General features: G+C 28.3%; 1 long non-coding RNA gene across 2 annotated transcripts in view; it reads right to left on the bottom strand.

Moving 5' to 3' along the window:
* Nucleotides 1-383: 383 nt before the first annotated feature.
* The window catches only part of LOC149058127 (uncharacterized), a 38,293-nt gene continuing 17,856 nt past the window's right edge, over nucleotides 384-20,820 (bottom strand). For both annotated transcript variants that reach the window (XR_016190426.1, XR_016190425.1), the window contains 2 exons: nucleotides 588-756; nucleotides 384-515 (listed from right to left, as the gene is read on the bottom strand). This is a non-coding gene — a long non-coding RNA (uncharacterized LOC149058127). The remainder of the gene's footprint in view (nucleotides 516-587; nucleotides 757-20,820) is intronic.

Here is a 20,820-nt window from a genome sequence, read left to right on the forward strand (position 1 = left end):
TGCTTAGACATTTGGGTACTATTTGAATATTGACTTCTATGAAATCTAATTGGACAAGAAAATCAGATCACACGACCATGTTATAGTTCTCTTTCAGACAGGTCGACAAAATATTATCGTTGCTATAATAGCATGGAGTATAAATTACTATTCACTAATAAGGATGATCCTAGGCATAGACTGATTCGTGTGACACCGTTCACACACCTTTTGTATATCTCCAGCTTAACGGTGAGATCAGTCACTATTCCAATTTACTCCTGTCTGGATGTCAGTGTGTTGTGGTTGAGGATACACCGAGATTGTATATATGAAACTTTTTTGGAATTGATAACTGTCTTCGAAATGCGTGGCATTTTTTTTTTTTTTTATATGAACTTATCGTTTATTGAACATATATTTAACATAATAACAATAAAATAATATATATGATCTGGCGATCTGCATAGACTTAAACTAAAATCCTGCTGTGTCCGCCGTGACTTTTCCATCGTTGTAGAATACGAAATTCTTACCTGCATAATAACGCACTTATCTAAGAATAAATAATATTTAAATAGACATCACAGAGATAAAACTGTATCTACACGATGGTATTTGTGAATGTTGTTTGTATACAATATGTGATTATTTGTTTTTAACGTCATTCTTGTCTTTGCATTGTAACATGGATCGTTCGTGACCTCGCCTTTATGTGTTCTGAGATGTGACTATAGCTAAGCGGCTTAAACACTTTTAGATAAGCATTTTTATCCTCTGCAAAAAAATAAGCTTATCGATTAAGTGTAATAAACAATTTACTTTTCTTATCACTGTCATCGAAAGACGACAGAGATGACGATGACGATAGATTTCGTTCGGATGGTATTATTCCAAAATATTTCCAACGACCCCTTATAATAATAATAGTATATGCGATCATTATTATGTTGTCTAAAATATCACATAACATTATTGTCACTGATATGTTAACGCTAACGAGCACAATGTGCGTGTAAAAACGGTCGTTGGCATGAAACGTATACAAAATAATTGAATAGATAAAAGACGAGCAAGTTTCAATATCGATAATATTGGAAACATTGTTATTCTGAAATTCTATTCACGGCAATAACTTAGGTACTTAATAAAATTGGCAACTAAATATATTGTCACTATAATTCAACTACGAAATTCTGATTCATAACACGTTTATATTCGAATATGATAATATATTTTTATTTTGTATCCAATATTATTTATTACGTCTACAGAATACGAGAAAATATATTTTTTATCGCGTTAATTGATGTTTATTTATTTATTTTTATTTTCTTGAGACAAATAGGTTTAATGCAATAAACTCCATCCAATCGGAATGTTATTTTTTGTACACAATAATTTTGGCTGACAAGTAAGAATATAGTAATACCTTCGTAATATACAATATTATGTAGTAAATACGTACCTAAATCTTTGTTGACTGATTCACGAATACTTGTGGGTAGTAGGTCAACCATGTTGGTGAAATTAATGTTTATTAGTTTAAAAAAAAAAAATTAATGTCATAATATCAACCTATGGTGGGTGTTTATAACAAAAATACATTTTTAAATATTTGTATTGATTTTTTCCCAATACGTACACAGTACATGATACATGTTAGGAAAGATGATTCAGCAGTTGAATGACTGTGAAATGAATTCATATAAAATTGGATTTTTAGACTTTTAATTATTAGTCGTATAATACGTTGTAATAATAAATAATTTACACCATCACAATTCAGAAGCAATTTTGGACCCTATTGGTACTTTGTATAACTTATTATTGAGACATAGGTATACATTATAACTAAAATGTTTCTAAAACTTCATAATGAAATAGTTTTATGTCGTGTGTTCTATACGTATTGTTAAAACTATATAAAACATGAGTCTCGTTGCGGCTTTGGCGTCGATCGATCCGTTAGTATATATCGCATCAGTATGACATATAAGGCCTGGAAATAGAACAAGATAGGTACCTAGTAATATTCTTTTTTAATAAATTCTTGTTATAGAAGATTCTTCCTCTTTATAAATCTACATAAATCAGCCTCTTCAGTTTTCTTTTTTTTTGTTTTGTTTTTTTTATTTAAATGCTAATTTGACAATTTAGGTCATGTGCTACAGAAATATGTTTATCTTATATTATAATAATAAGTATTATTGTCTTTGTCGTTATTAATTCTTTATACCTAGGTTATAGGTACTCGTTTAATTTCGATTGATTCATTCCAAAACATGGCCCGTGAGCAGTGTTAGGAACAGATAACAAAAAAATCATCTGGATAAAGATAAAGATAACAACACTAAATTTTATCTAAGATACAGATAAAAGATAAACAAATTTAATTCATCTAACAAAAAGATAAAAAGATAAAAATATTTTATCCAGATAAATAACAGATAATTATAGAAATGAAAATTAAAACAACTAATTTAAAAAAACATATATAATGTCATGTAAGTACATGCCTATATAATATGTTTATTTTCGACTTAACTTATTATATCATGATGTGTATCACCAAACATTAACTTCAACACATATAATTATATAAGGAACCAATAAGATCCAAGGGACTCTAGGGAGTAACAAAGTGTAAATAAAAATTTGGGAAGTCACCTAGCTGAAGAAGTTGTCGAGTGGACCAAAAACAAAATTCACATAGTTAATAATATTTTTGGTACAGATCTATCTAATTTTCACTAAAAAATTTATCTTTTAAATTTATCTAGATAAGTAAAATATTTATCTAGAATAAATACTTAGATAACTTATATTTATTTATATAGATAAGATAAAAGATAAAATTATTATTATCTGGATAATTTATCTAGATAAGTCCTAACACTGCCCGTGAGTAACTTTTGACACAATATTATAATATTGTATTTAATTAAAACTCATATAAACGGACGCTCGTGAAATAGTCTCGGGTATAGAGTTGAGGAATTGCACAAAAGAGAGTGGGGAAAAATCAATAAGGTTAATGATGTCGGAGAAGAGGAATAATAATTTATTAAAATATTACCGAAATTATTACCTACCAGAAGAATGATTAAATCGGTTTTAGAAAATAAAACGAAAAAATCTATATACAGTACATCGAATGCGATACGACCTGACGGGACGACGGAATCCAAATCGTTAAACGTATTGATAGCACTATAATATGTATACGCAGTCACGTACAACATAAAATATATTATATTAAGTAAATAGCCATATAGGCGCCATCGGGACGACAAGAGTCCGATGTATTGATATATTGCCGTCAACTCTGGTATACAACGGCCGTCGTCGGCACGAGTGCACGACCGAGCTCAATCAGTTGTAGTGTGGCGGATCGTAAAAAAAAAAAGGTGCGATACTGAATTATTGTTATTTAAGATAGAGAGGAAAAAAACCATCGTAAAATCCGAGTGGGATAAAAAGACTTGATGCTTGCTACCACCTATGATGGCTACCATTGTTGCAGCTGCAGTTGTATACTAGTTGTGTGTTGACTACAGTATAATATTTTAATTTATATTATTTTATGTCACCGTTCGACATCATTATTGCAGGGCGCGTGCATTATTTTGATCGACTTTTCAGTGATTATATTTTCCTTCGCCATTTCGCCAATGAGAGGCGATATATTATTTGCGCAGTAATCTGAAATTAAAACAAAATCTTTCCACTTATAGATAGAACGCAATATAATATACCATAAATTATGATAATAATATAATGATATTGTATTTATATAGTTTATATTATTTTGTATTACTGTTCAAAATTATTATTGTGGCGCGCTTGTAATTTTTTTTTTCTTACCGATTTTAATTCTTTATAAACTCAACCTTGTTCGACGTTTGCATTGTCGGCAGCCAAATCCACAATAATTATTATGCTGCAGATACCTACGGTTTTAATATTGATCGATCAGTGTTCGTTGCCTGCAGGCTCATAGAGGACATTTATTTGTGCGGTATACTGATTGTGGCAAATGCGGTGGAGTGTGTTTAACGTTTCTATAATAATAATAATAATAAAACTGTAAAGTCTAACGCCCGTGATAACTAGGTATGCGTATACGGCAGAATTTACTCGTATGTGGGATGTAGTGCGTATATTTGTAGAGTAACAGTAAATGCGAGAAGATAAGTAATGTATAGAAAAAACAAAAGAAGAAACTGTAACTAAACCATAAATTTGTCAACGTTACATAATAACTGTTCATTATTAACCATTGTTATATGTTTATAAAATGTAATCATCATTCAATAATATAGTTTTTTCGCCAAATCTGACTATAAAGGTAACACGTGTACGTGTTTAAATGACTATACTTATAGACTATAGCATGCATTGATAATATATCTTCTTTTTCACATATTACTATTTAATAAAAATTAATTCATGTTTTTTTTTTTTAGTTTTAAGTATTATTCTATGTAAAAGTTTCTGCAGCAACCAAATAATATTTAAAAAAGTATTTCTCTCTTTCGATATGATGAATACATCACAAGATCAACTAATGAATTTGTTTTATGATATTTAAAAGTATTTGAAATAAAATATTCGAGAAGGTTTATGAGTGTAGCTAGCAAAGTATAAAACATCAAAATATAGTATATTATTGTAATAAAAGTAAAAAATAAGTTTTTTTAAGGTTTACAGCACATACAATAATTTTGTTAAATTATATTAAAAGTAAAAAGTATTATTATTTTTTAATTTTAGAAAGCAATTTATGTGTTTTATTTTTTAACATTAGATTACCTACAATAATTACCAACACCAATCGTTGCCACCGCAACAATGTAAATAATATATAGATGTAAATAGATAATTATAGGTAATTAAGAAATAAGAAGTCACGGGAGGAGCAGCTGATCACACACATATATCACTTTATGTATGTATTATTTATTTTTGTTATAGTTATAATTGAATTTTTGAATGTCTTGTGAGTTATATGATAACATGTAGATTACCTACACACCACCGCGTTATCATACGCCGCCGCGCCGTCTACGCGAATTATTAACACGGCCGCTGTGCACTACAGTGTACCGTACGCTGTTGTGCCCACTGCGACGTGTGAAAAATTATTTTAATTTAAATTATAGCACTCAAATTGAGTTATTTGTGCAAAGCGCTAATCGCCACTCATTATTATTATTACATTTTTCTAATTGTATTTGTGTGTTAAGGTTATTATTATTATATCATAGGTAGGGGGACAGTGCCGTAACTAGATTTGATCCCCTAAGGGGGACCTTAACCGTTAAATATTGGTTCGGTTCCATACCTTGTTTTTGAACTTTATTTGCGATAAACGTTAAATTAAGTTATGTTCAACAAACGGTTATAGATATAACGTTATGAATTAAATGGCTTAGCGAACATTTTACTAGAAAAACATTAAAAATGTTTATGTTTTTGAATATTTCGCCAAAAAAACATTTAAAAGTCTTAAGTTCTTGAACGATATAGCTAATAAACGTTATAACATTGTTCGTTCTTGGACATTTGATCAGAAGAACGTTTTGTAATAATACGTACATGAACATTTAATCAGAAGAACGTTTTGTAATAATACGTTCATGAACATTTAATCAAAAGAACATTTTAAAGTTAAACTTTATGGGCATATCGCTATCATGAGATTAATTTATTAATATCAAGATTTTTTGGAATTTATTTATTATTTGGATATTGTGTGTCTACTTTACAATCAGTAATTTGTATAGACTATATAATATTATATTGCATTATATCCATAATACAAGTCGTAGAAAGTTGAAACTTCCACCAGTTATTTTATATGACATTTTCTTCACATAATTTTTTTTTTCAAAATATTTCTTTAATTTTTAAGCTATTTATAGGCATTTTAAATATTCGGATTAAATGAATTTATCATTTGCAATAATTAATTTATCATGTTTTAGTAAAAATATGTAGGTATTTACATACAAATCCCAGCCCTAATTATAACCAACCAATGTACGAAAAATTATTAAAATATCTAATTATTCGAGGGTAATCATTTGGGTAATTTGAAGCGCCACTTAAAAGTATTTCATACGGTGGAATATCAGCAAATATTATTAGAGGCTGCAGATGAATTTAGTACAGATACTACAAATTCCAAAAATTGTCAAAAATAAATGAGCAGGAATTACATTTAATATTTATAATAGCTGGAGCTTCTTTCGAAGCCACATAATATTATTAGGGTATGGTATACCTCTAGTCCTTATCTTAGTTATTACTTATTAGTAAAGATAGGACTAGAGAATGCTATAATATACATTTATTATATTTAATTTAAGTTTTAGTTTTTGGCATTGAAGTATCTACTTATTGTTTTTGAATAATTTAAAAGCGAAAATGGTCAGGAGATAATAATTTTGATTCATAACAATATTTTTAAAGTTCAAAGAACGGTTTAGTTTTGATGTTCTCTGTGTTAAACATTCGAAGAACGTATTAGTTTATTACGTTCTTCGTGTAATTTTTTAATGAACTTAATAGTTTATAATGTTCTTTGCGTAATTGTTCAAAGAACTTAATAGGTTATAACGTTCTACGTGTAATTGTTCAAAGAACATTTTAGATTTTATAACGTTTTTTCTTGAAAAAGTTCAACGAACTTAATAACCTATAATGTTTTTGCATATAAAAGACCCATAAAGTTAATGAAATAACTGGTTTCGTTCCGTTGTATTTTTGTTTATGAACAACAATAACGTTCTTTAACGGTTTTTTTGCGTTCCGTTCGGGAATCCTGATCATAGGTTCAGGTAGCAGCAGGCCAGCTGAGCACCGTCATAATTATTGTGAGTTCTTCTTTTTATATACATTTTATTGTTATTATTATTTTGTTGGGCCAGAAGGGCTACATATTATTTTATACTAGCTCTGCTCTAATAACTGCAGCAATATTATCGTATTCTTCTGGTCGGCCACCTGGGCTATGAACTACTATTGATTATTTTTTGTATTTATATTAATTAGTTCTATACGAAGCACTGTCCCCAGTACTCTTCAATCTTGCTTTAGAGAAGGTAATAAGGGTACTACAGGACAATGAAGGTGGTCTACTAATCGGTCAGAATAAGATACAGATCCTAGGCTTTGCTGATGATTTAGATATAATAGGCGATTCACTTTCAGACGCAGCCAACGCAGCCAGAGTGTTAGAAGAAGCGGCAAAAAAAAATAGGTCTTGAAATTAACACTGAGAAAACAAAGATAATGGAACTAATTGAGAGTGGGGAGGACCCTAGTGAGTCGGAGAATTTAGCCTATGAAAAAGTTAGCGGTTTCAAATATCTGGGAGCTACATTAAGTACAAAGAATGATTGGTCAAAGGAAATAAGTATTCGGATAAACAAAGCTCAGAGAACGTTCTACGCACTGACAAAATTTTTCACGTCCAAAATGTTATCAAGGAAGACGAAAGCAAGATTATACGTAGCCATTATAAGACCGACGCTAACATATGGTTGCGAAGCTTGGACGACAACCAAACAAACAGAGAGAAAACTAAGGACTTTTGAACATAGAATATGGAGGAAAATATGTGGACCTGTCTTTGATGAAACAACGGGGAATTGGCGGAGGAGGTACAACAGAGAGTTGTACGATATGTTGGAACTAACAACAGTAACAAGCTTCATTAAAAGCCAAAGGATACAATGGCTAGGACACATAATGAGAAGGCGAGAGAATGAAATAGTTAGAGTGACATTGGAATGGAAGCCAATAGGTAAAAGACCAAGAGGTAGACCGAGAAAAAGATGGATAGACGTGGTAGAAGATGATTTAAAAATCCTTGGAGTCGAGAATTGGAGGAAGACAGTTCAAGATAGAGACAGGTGGCGAAGTGTAGTAATGGCGGCAAAAACTCTTAGAGAGTAGAAATGCCTTTAGAAGAAGAAGAAGTTCTATACGAGCCTCAGCTATAATAGCTGCGCTTATTATTATTTGGGTTTGTTCGTGTCATAAGGGCCGAGCATCTTATAGCTATAACCAATTATATTCTGTTGGGCCAGAAGGGCCAGATCATTATATTATACTGTTTAATCATAAGGGGTTGATTTATTATTAGTACTATATTTTTTATATTATTGTTTGCTGTGAATTTTATATGTTTGTAAAATCATTATTGATATTATAGCGTATTGTACAGAAACTAATTATTACCTGAAATGTGTTACCATTTTATTATTAATTATTGTATACATACCCACACTCTTACACAAATACACATTTTACACAACACGCGCTACATTGCTCGACAGTATTTGCCCGGCGATCCCGACCACTGTTGCTGAGCTATTGCACCACTACACGCTCAGCTTCTCCTCCATAATTTTAAGACCAAGGAGTTAGTGGGGCGTAATTATGAGTTCTTGACCGGGCGCGCGTATTATCATTATAATACTAATATTATTATAATAATATTGACGAAATAACAATATTATATGTTTTGTTCAGAGTATCTGACAAAACTAGATATAATATTTAACATCGTAAGGAATAAGTCGTGGCCAGTGAAATATTTTCAGATTATATCGTAGACTGCGCCTTTATTATTTATGTTATAATTTTTCGAATGTGATAAGCTATAAATAGTTCACCCTCTAACACCTCTCACAGAAGGTTGAATTATTATAGAGGTATAGTAGATGTTTCACATTGTTGTACAATATAATCTGTTTTCAAAACTATACCAACAGTGGAATAGAAAAAAAACAGAGCTGTTTATTTATTAATTTTTAATCGGCCGTAAACCGAATACGGAAAAGAAAAACATCAACCCTGTCAAACTGTTTTCCTTTTCCGATAACTCTATTTGGACGTAATAGATGGACGAGCCATCGGTTGGATCGATTCTCAACCAAACCAAATATTTTTTCGGACGCATATAATATAACATGTAGATGTAACCACACGTTTAAAGTATGTAAAATCGACTACATGACTTCATCATATTTCGAGCACGATTCTCAGGTGAACATATATGCCAAAGATATATATTTCCACGCCAAAGACGCATATTATACGTCATGGTTATTAATAGACGTCATGACCGAAAAAGTGTGATGCTATACATTTTATCCTAACGTACTTCCCCTCGAGACGGAAAAATAACATACGCAAACATATTTCACCTTTATATAAAAATATATAATATTGTAAGACACGGCACGTAGTCAATTATTATATTTTTCAACATTGTTATAGATGTGTCTTAATCGTTGAGTCGATTCTAACCATAATATTTATTGGTTTTATTAGAATATCTTTATAATAATCATAAAGCCGGGTTCATACTAACTGTGACGTGTCGTGTCGTGTAAAATAATTTTTCCGGTCAGCTGAACCAGATAGTTCTATTAAGTATATCACATTATGCTATCATTTTATCAAATGATACCATACGATACCACATGGTTGGATATATTCAATTTTTGATCGTGTGGTTTCATTTATGGGCTGAAAAATGATAACTAAAACAATCATTAAATGTTTTCATCGGGTACAATATTCATATCATTATTATTGCATTTTGGTGATTCGGTAAAAACAAAAAAAAACTCATGGTATGAGAGCCGAAGATCATTGAAATTACCACATGGTGTAGTGAGAATCCGAACTAAAAGTATATAAATATTATATTGATAAGTAAAAGTGGTTACTGTAGTTATTCACGGTTTTGGTGAACTGATATCGTGGATGATATTTAAGTCGAAAAACGAGTGTGTGAATTTATGTATGAGGCAAGCGGGTCAAACATTTTTATAACCATAACAGGTTCAATAAAAATGTTTATTGCCTTATCATTTAATTATCAACAAAGTTTGGTCGTTATAATATTTTAGTATTATTCTAATTACAAATTTAGAGATTAAATTATAAATAGTAAAAATAAAGTGATTTTTATTCATTATAGGTACAAATTAAAAACCAAAAGCTGATCATCGTAAATATATTTATAAAATTTAAATTGTATATAATATTCTATATTATTTTATGGAACCGAGTAAAGCACGCTTTGTATGAAATATTATATTATTAAAATACTAATAATTACATTTTTCTTTGTGTACCTATTGGTAAATATTATGTTTCAAGTTTTAAAATACTAAAAATTGTTTAGAAAAATTGTATGCTGAATAGACGGGTATACGAGTATTTTGTTTAAGTAATTTTTTTTTTCAATTCTCCGAATATACTACCAATGTTATATTATTTACGATGATTTATATTCAACATTGGTAAAATTTAAAGACCAAAAGCCGGATTGCTTATATCTATATTGTTTAATTTATATTTGATATAGATATTTTATACTTAGATATTGTTTTATAAAACCAAGTAACTATACGATTTGGGGATATAGACATTACTTGTAATTTATGTTGTAAATTGAAAGCTTAAATCATAAATTCATAAACATACAAAGAATAGTTCTGAGCGATGATCGTACGCCAATCCATACGCATATTTCTAAGTTTACCAATTTATGATTTAAGTACTTATATATTTGATATTGATATCAAAGTAATTTATATATTATTATATAATAATAATTCCTACCTTTAATCAATAAGCTAAATTATATTACTTTCATACTAACTTAACGCGTATAAATACTAACATCTTTTCAAATACCTTTGACTATCAAATTTACTCATTTACATATTTCGCTTACAGTTTATTTAGTATAGGTAGATTACAAATAATTTTAGTAAAATAAAAAAAAATAACTTAAAACACTCATAAGGAATTAGTTTTGTTTGACATTAGGTACATATTTTTTTAATGACAGTAATAAACAATTATGATGATTCTTATGTCTAAAATTTTCCAATCTTATAAATATTATGATATATTTCTAAAATGGTGGTATAATGATTTGGTGGATAAATTTCCAGTATCTATTTTAACGCAGTTATTTATTTTAAATAAATGTTTAAAAAAATCAAATTTGTCAATAAATTGTGTTGAGTAGATATTTCAATAGTTTTTCTATTTCAGGTTAACCTAATGAAAAAAAACTTTCAACCTCTCAAAATTCAAAACAGAACAAATTTCCTACCAGAAACCACCTTCAAAATTTAAGGTTGAATAGCAAATATACAATATAATGAGGTATACATTTATTACTCCACTATCAGAAATTTAAAATATATTATATTAAAAGTATTTTAAAAGTTTTGAACAGTTTGAAGAAATGTAGGTTGTATAGAAGAGTTTTATTTTGTTGATCAGTTTTCGCGTGTTCTCTGAAATGTAGCTATAACTTTATGAGACTTGACAAATAGAATACACCATTTCCAGGAAGATGTTGGTTGAACCGTTGAACAATGATTTGTTTGTTAGGCACTCAGAACAACTTATATTTTTCATCTCATATTATATTAAAAATATTTTTTACCTTAAAAAAAGTCTCTGGTTTATGTTAATTTTAACATTTTGCGATGTCGTTTAATATTTTCCAACGAAATATTTTCAAAAATAAAACTAACGATAATATTAAAATAAAAGTCAAATGGCAGTGCCCATATAGGGGGATTTTATTCCCGAAAGACCTCGTATTATTTATCCCTATGTTGAATGGAATATGGTTAACACGCCGGATGTCGTAGAGGATAGGGCTTAGTTTATATGATATTATTATGAAAATATTATCAGCCGTGCAAGATATAAGTGCGACTTATATGACTTACACTCATCAGTGCACAAAATATACATATATATAATGATTCAAACAGGACAGGAAAAGGTTTCCGCATACTTGCAATCATGATCAATTCATTTCCATTGGTGCATTCACACCAATAACACCACTAACGAAAACAATTCGAACACTAAACAATGCATTGTGGTTTTTGTTTAATATTTAGGTCCTCGGGTGAAAGATTTTTAGGTACCTCTGGCTCTTCTAATGAACATGTCTAAGAATAGTATTTCGTGAGTCGTTACTAGTATGATAAGGTACTATCTAAAAAAGAATCACCAAAGATTCAAATTGATATATGAATATATGAACTCTGATATGATAAATTATATATATATATATATATATGTATATATATTTTATATAGTCAAACGTTCTATAGATTAACTGCGATAGAATAATTCATTGAGCATTAAGAATATGATAGCAAGAGATTTTAATATTTTAGGTACCTTTATATTACCATGTGTCTCTTCGAAAATCTGGATGTAATTTTTTTTCAAAATTAAGGTTGTACCAAACACCCAATGATTAACATAATTACGTTTTATGGCTGAAATCATATTCATACATTTTTTAATTTTTTAATCATAATTTTAAAAAACATTTATCTTATATTATATAACTTAATTTTTTTTTTTTTTGATCAATGAAAATAAATATCATGCAACATGCTACGTTTTGTATCTTTAACGTCAATACTATTTTAAATGTCTTATTAAAAAAAAGAATATTTTTCGAGAGAATTTTTTCAATGCATAAAAATCAATTTTTTTTTGTTACAGACTGCACTTCAATTATTAATTATTAAAAAAGTTGGTACAGATTTACAATACGTTCCATTTGTTATCGGTATAAAAATCAATGTCATCTTATACCATCAAGATTCACATGTGTAATGATATAAGATCCGTGTATTTTAATTATCTCTAACTATAACAGTAGCTGTACAAAGCGACAGATGCAGTCCTCGTTGTCGACGGAAAACGTTGCAAAATTATTAATTATTAATACGCTGAGTGATTCCACGTCAAGTTTTCATGGAAGATTTTACATTCTCGATTTTTGTTTGTTTCTACGGTTTTCCGTTGTATTATTTGCACATGGCTGAACGGCTCTTCTTATATCGTTTTTCTCAAATCCGAGGGAATTTATATGAAACGACACACATAAAGGTGTAATAGGGGTCGGTATTGTAGGTATCTACTATCTATATACGCCTATACAGGTGAGTGTTCGTTAAGTGGAACCGAAACATTAAACATTAAACATTTAATAGGTATTTTCAAGACTATGTTATAATAATTTTTTTTTTTCAAATAAAATCTTGAAAACCAACAAGCAGATAAAATTAAATCGTACACAGATTTCCAATAATTTATCCAATTTAGCAATTTTAACAGACAGATAATATTACTATGTCAATGCCATAATTATTTAACTCAAAACAATAGGTACTTTTAGTTTTTAAAATACCAAATGAGTAAGAATAAAAATCAGCTGATAATTTATTAATTTGAACTTTATTGAAATTCCTATCTGAAACAACGTTCAACATTGTTTTTAGAAGAAAAAAAAAACTCTTAAAATAAATTTTGCTATTACGGTTTATGCTTAGTGTATGGTTTTATCGTTTTATTCGTAAATTTAATATATTATGATATTATTTTAAGTATTATGTTGTACAAGATAAATTATTTAAACGATATTTGACTACAACAATATTGTAAGATACAGAAAATAGTTTTAGTATGTCATTAATTAAATAAATATAAATAATAATTAACTTTAAATTTATAATAAAAAAGGTACCGAAAGCGTTAAAGACTAAATTGTTTGCACATAAAAATCATTTGTATGAAATAAGTTTGGTGATTTTTTTTCAAAGCCAATTCATCAATTGTTCATCTTTGTATATTCGTGGTTTTAAATGATATGCAAAGTTGTGGGGATTTAACGAGTTCCTAGAACATTTTAAGCAAAATAATGTTTAATGCCACTCATAATAATGTCCTAAACAATAACGTGGCAGCACCAACTTGACAGGCATTGCCTTGCAGGTACTCACAGCTGATGTCACATTAAGTTATTATAAGGACAGACAATGTGTCCGACCCCTATGTTCAAAGGTATGTTTCAAACTTACTGACATAATGTATGTTTGATGCCTATAACGTGAAAACCTGGGATATAATATTAATATAATGTATTAATTATTAATTATAATAATTATTACAATAATAATAATTTATAGGAATGTGCTCATATGAGCTAGAGGGCTTAAATCAAAGTTACTGCATGGTACATAAATACTTTTCCTCTAATGATTGAGAATTCATAAATATGTTTTTGGATATAGTTTAGGGGAAAATATCTTGTGGAAATCTATATTTTGTTAGGAATTTTATTTAATTGTTTTTTTTTTTACGTTTATCTAGCCTTTTGAAAATCGGTTTGAAAAAAAAGTTGTGACTAGACCATAATTATGTCTATGTTAATAACAATGTTGACGATAACAATGCCTATTTTACTATTTTATATCCGTGGTCATAGTTGCCAAGAAATGTGTGTAAGCTGGTTTATAACATGATAATTAAACTTAAAACGTCAATCGGATACAAAATTGATTGACGAAAAAAAAGTATTCTTTTAGTTTAACAAGATTTTGTATTAGCTGTATAATTCAGCCTAAACGATATTATATATATTTTATTGTCATCTTAAAAATATATTCTAACTGTTATTATTTGCGTTAGTTAAACATAATATTATTATTTTATAATAATCAGCCTTAATTTTAAGTTGACTAGTATAACCTTCTAAATAAATTTTTGAAAACTGTAAAAAAAAAACAAACAAAATTAAATAAGAACAACACAATCAAATTTAAAAATTAAGATCAAAAGTTCACCAACCTTGCGGGCTAGGTAAATTTAAATAAATTTACTATAAATTTTTGTATAATATGAATGTATAATATGAATAACGTTTTAAATAATATTGATTTTTTTTTCATTTAAGGATTAAAATTTACAATTCAAAATTCGTTCAGTTAGTTTTTACATTCATCCTTCAGAAAACTTCAATTTACTGTATTTGTGGTAGTTATACCATATATTTTTTGTATATATAGCTGATTTTTTATTGTTTTTTGTTGCTCCATAATAATATAATATAATTAAATTTACTATGTATTGCAGGGGTGGCCCACATGAATACGTTCACAAGCCATATGGATAAATACATTGATATCAAATGACAAAATAATTATAAATACTTTTTATAATTTTATCATATTTTATCGTTAATAAGTAGATATTGGTGATTTTTTAATAAAACGTGAGCCATATACGACTAGGTATAATAATAGCCGCATGTTGGCCACTTCTAATATATCGGGTGTCAAAAGCCACTGTCCGAAGAGTTTACGAACACTCTTTTACTCAATATGCACCTGTTAGAAGTCTAGAAAAAAGAATATATTATAGCACGAGGCTGTCAGAGTCAGACTGAATTGTGTTAGTTTATATTTGACATGATACAATATACTATGTTTCTTTTCAAACACTAAAAGTTAAAATATATTTTTTTGGAGATAAAAATTCTTCAAATAGATTGTGTGTTTCATTGATGGTATAAATGATTATTTCAATTTATTTTATTTTTATTTTGTATTTTTTTTGTTGTAGTGACAACATTTGCCCTCGGCGATATAGGCCATTGGGATACAAGGATTGATATTTTATTAAAACTATTAATAAAACATAAAATAATCATGGACTAGATATGATTACAGTATAGTATTTTAGATTTTTAATTTATTCGCAGAGTACGTCACATGATCACGATATGTTTATAAAATGTGTTGTCTATAGGAATACTTACTTTACACGATAAATTACATATGTTATATATAATTAGACAAAATAGTGATGCCTATAATAATACTCCAAGAGTCAAAATATTTTGAAATATTTGTAAACTAGCGGATCCGACAGACGTTGTCCTGCATGATTTTTCAAACGATTAGAATATTAAACAAAGTATGAAATTAAAGACAAATAAAATAATAATTTCTCATCAATTTTTTTAAAAACAATTCGTTATAACCAATAATGTATGTTTAATTTTATCTTAATGCGAGTTGATGAACATTATTTTTAGTCAATTTTTGAGGAGTATAAATGGAATAACTTGATGGGTTTTTAATACAAGAACATTCCACATATAGTTGCAGCCATGTGAAAATACCGGATTTTATGGATCCAATCCACAAATCGACCTTGTTTGACCTTGTTACTTATTAATAGTCATGGTAAATGCCTAGTGAATTGGAAATTGTAGACGTCTGAATAGAATGGAAGAGTCTGAAGGGATCACTTGGATTAGCGGCAGGAGAATAACTTCACCTTCAAATTGGAGGTCCAAAATTGTAGCTTCAAGAACATTGCCCATAATTTTTTTTATTACTAATCTTGTGCCGTTGAAAATGATAGGTGAGCCAACTTTTAATCGCAAGTAATGTAATGGCATTCCTGGTAAATCCGGTGAATTAAAATATTCAACAGGATAGTTGACGGCTTCGTCAGGATCGGTATGAGTGTCGATCGATTTGTTCAATATCTCATTGCCAGGCAATGACTGTTGTATTTTGAATTTAATACCGTCAACATAGATATTTTTGCGGATAAAATAGCTCGTTCTTGAAGCCATGCATGATTAATATACATAATTAGTTTAGAAATATAGAAATATGCTCTCAATCAAAGGATCTTTCGTGTTTACCATGTTGCAGAAAATGTCTAGCAATTTGATGCATTGCGTGTCTCCATGTAATGGTATTGTTCCGTTTCTGGTGTTGAGCAATTTCTCGAAGAATGTTAGTGCCAATGGATCGTATTGCTGTTGAACACGTACATTTGTGTTAAGACGTAATATACTGACATTTCGCCATAGATATGATTGTTTTATACATGCGTTAATTTCATCCACATATGTAGCGTGTGGAATGACCGGCAATGTTTGTCTAAAATCACCGAGCAGTAGTAGTAAAGCACTACCAAAAAGCCTGGTGTTATTATTATTAGATCTTTAATTATTCAATCGACCACCAATCTAATGGTGACAAAATATTCGATCACTATAATATGACGTCTTCTTACTCAATTTCTCAGAAGTCGAGAAGTTGGTGAATTGGATTTTTTTATTAAATGGTTGATACGGTTTTTGTCAATTCTTAAATTTTATATAAAGAAAGTAGTAACAAGAGTAAAAAAATATATATACTACACATTTAGAGTTTGACGAAATTTTGGACATTGTTTATGTAGAAAAAAGGATATATTATCTTTTCCCCACAAACAAAAAAATAACAAAAACCTTCTACCAATGTTAATTTTACAGGTGTTGACCATTTACCAAAATGTATCGATAAGTATAGAAAATGGAAAATGTGTAGTACCAAAGTTAAAGAAAGAAGACCAAATGTGATGGATTCTAAAAAATGTGAAAAAAAACTATGCAAACAATGTTAACTCTACCAGAAACTCATCTAAAATTGATAATATTTAATTACTTTGTATTATTTGTATGTTAACTTCCTGAAGTGTTTTGTTTTATTATTAAAGTAATTTACAAATATAAATATTTTATAATTAATTTTATGTTAAGAAAAAAAATATTGTATATTATGTGCATTAATAATATTATTTTTGTGATAATTTTGCCAATTAGGGACTCATTATGCACTCATCACGTTGGGGAACACTTACGTTGTGACCTATGAGCCACACCGCAAAGTATCCGGAGGGAGACGATGGTAAACCCACATGCTTTATCTTAGTAGATAAGAAAATAATAGTTTATGATTTATAAGAAAGAATAAGTTACGCTTAATGTTAAAATAACAAAAAAAAAATTGTACAGGTAATTAGATATTTTTATTTTAAGTGACATAAAGATTTAATAAATTTTAATATTTTTAACATTGTCGAGGAGATATTTTTACAATGTTGGTGAACATTCAAAAAAAAAAAAATACAATTTTACTAGTTCATCATAAGATGATAATTATGGGCAAAACGGAAGATACAATTCAATTAAATAAAATTCAAACAAAAAATTTGGGGTAGGGATAAATATGAATTAGTTCTGATCACACAGCCGACATAGTATCGCAGATTCTAGGCTCTTCTGAGTCTCGAAAAATCTATACATTACAGCTAAGCAAAAAAAAAAAAAAAAACCAAAATCCAAGGGGTTATCGGAATATTAAATATCATGTCGTTGTATAAGTGAAAACTAAAAGTAGCTGGTCTTTTTGTGTAAAATAATATAAAACGCAGGGCATACCAACCCAAGAATAAAAAAAAAGAGTATTTGGTAAAATATATACATTACGGATTACGAGTTTGATAGAGCTGCATACTGTCGATAACCTTTAGTTGGGCACACAGCTAAGCTCAGCCTATCATCGTAATAGCAAATTTATATGGTAACAATTATTTGCGTTCGAAGTGTTTTCTCATTTTTAACGGTAGACGTAACAGTGCAAAACTATCGAACAGGCGAGCAATATTTGACAAAATGTAGTGAATGGACAGGAGAGCTCTATGACAACATTTCCATTATTTTTTTCGTCAAACCCAAAGTACTCCATAGTAGTGTGGGCTTAATTATTATTTGTATACTTTAAATTAATTTTGATAAAATTAATTGTTAATCATTTATAAACAAAGAATTTTAGGAGAACACAAACCAGCAATACTATTGCAACTAATAATATTGCTTTCATACATAAAAATCAAAGCAATTGGTAAATAATTGCAGATATAAGAATATGATAACGTCTTTAGAAATAATTATCTATTAATTGATTAATCCATTTTTCTTCATTATAACTGTGCTAAACAAATTTATAAGTAGTTATAGTTGTATCACAAAAAATCCAAAGTTAATTATCGATGAAACTGGTTCTATTGCAAAACAATTTATTAAGTTTGAATTGGTTGAAAAAGTCTTTATTTTTATACGAAGCTCTTATTTACAATCGTAAAAGAAAAAAACACTCAGCCACTAATATGATAAATGAAAGACTCCAATATTTCTCTATTTATAAATGGCTTTTAAAATGGATCAAAACTGTAAAAAAAAAAAAAAACAAAAGAAAAGAAACCGTCTGTGATAATTACGTAATTCTTTTTTTCTGCAATTGTCAAAAGTTTTACACGATATTCATCTGAACAAGATTACGTAAAAGTTTGCACCGATTTCCTTACAAATGAAATAACTCAAACTTAATGTTTGGTTCCCAGATGCTTTGTAAGAATCAATGTCGCCCATTTTATAAAAATTTGCAGTAAAAGAACACCGATAAAACATGTTTCACGAAGAGTAAAATAAATTATTTTCCATTCTGTTGGAAATTTAATAAAAATCCAATCTATATTAGAATTAAGATCACTATTTATTTTTTATTTTTTTTATGTTTGTGATTTTTAAAAACAAAACACACGGTACAAACACAGCTTACAAAGTTTAAAAGAAAGTCTATGTGAGATACACACACACAAAATTTATTTAACAGTATAATTTCTTTTTTTATTCTAAATAACAAAAAATAATAAATATATTTGTCGTAGAATTTAACAATATAATTAAAATTATTATTCAGTCTAACTAAGTTACCAAATATAAACTTATGAAAATTAAAATTAACTTAAATAATCCTATTACTGGCAAACTTAAAAATATTTTCAGGGGAAGAAATTATTTCAATATATAGAAGTTCAGAAACAACAGAACAAATTAATTAAACTCTGAGCTGATAATCTACAAATTTGAATTCATAACTCTCTAACCTATAATATAAGAGGATTTATAAGTTATTAAATTGAAAAATCGAAACTTAGAACCAATAATGTAATAATGCTATGTTAAAAAAGTAAATAAAAAAATTTGAAACTGTTAATTTTAAAAATAAACTCATTCCAACCAAGAATATTAAAATAGTTACTCTAATATGCAGTTAACACTATTAAATTTATTAAATAAAGAAAAAAAATTTTTATATATTTTATATATTAAATAATATAATGTTTTTGTTTTTGAAGTTTTACAAAATGTGTTTATTTTATACTGCGCGATTGACGATAATTTCGCACGGATGTCTAATTATGTTCTGCTATTGCGAATAGACACCTTACACACTTTTTTTGATCTAGATTAGAATGATATATAATACATATTTTCTGTATGTAAAGTAGGTAGGAACTAACGATTTATTAATTATTATAATTTGTAAAGAAAATTAAATGAACCAAGAGTGCTTTAAGATAATTTATATAATTTTTTTTTTTTTTTTTTGTTATTCTTAGTTCAGCTTTAACAACTTATGTTACAACTGAGCTTACAACATATTGAATATTAATGCAGAATATGGTTGAAGGTACAATTATTCATCTAGGTTGAGTTGTACATAACAAATGTTTCAGGAATGAGATGATTTTGTTGATATTGTTTCAATTGGGCTGATACCTTTTAACTTTTATTTGTATGTAAATTATTATAAAACATTCTGTTCCTATACATTATTTCTAAATCAAAACTGTAGCATGAGATCATACAATTGAATTTTTTGTGCGTTTTTAAAAAATGTTTCCATTGAAATCTATAATTTTTTATTATAATATCGTTATAATAATCTGTAGTCGATTTTAACAGACTGATGCAGTCGTTTAACTCTTTTGTTATAACCTGGAATCCAGAGATTTAATCAAATTCATTTTTTCTACTCAAAACAAATAATATTTTTAAAGCTGCCTATGCTACATAAGTCCATGACTATATTAAATAAACATTATCAATTTATGAATGTTCACATAGTACGTGGAACTATATGAGTCATAGATTTTTATTAGAACATCGTTTTCTTCTAATGTTTGTTAAAATTCAGGAAAGTTTTTTTGTTTTACAAGAGTTCATTTAGTGCTAACTTAATTGTCTTCTAATTATTATAAAAGAGGTAATATTATAATTTTTTAGTGAAT

This window comes from Diuraphis noxia, unplaced genomic scaffold (assembly GCF_037042655.1).
Source record: "Diuraphis noxia isolate RWA-SAM2 unplaced genomic scaffold, SU_Dnox_SAM2 contig0002, whole genome shotgun sequence".
In the NCBI taxonomy this organism is placed as follows: domain Eukaryota; kingdom Metazoa; phylum Arthropoda; class Insecta; order Hemiptera; family Aphididae; genus Diuraphis; species Diuraphis noxia.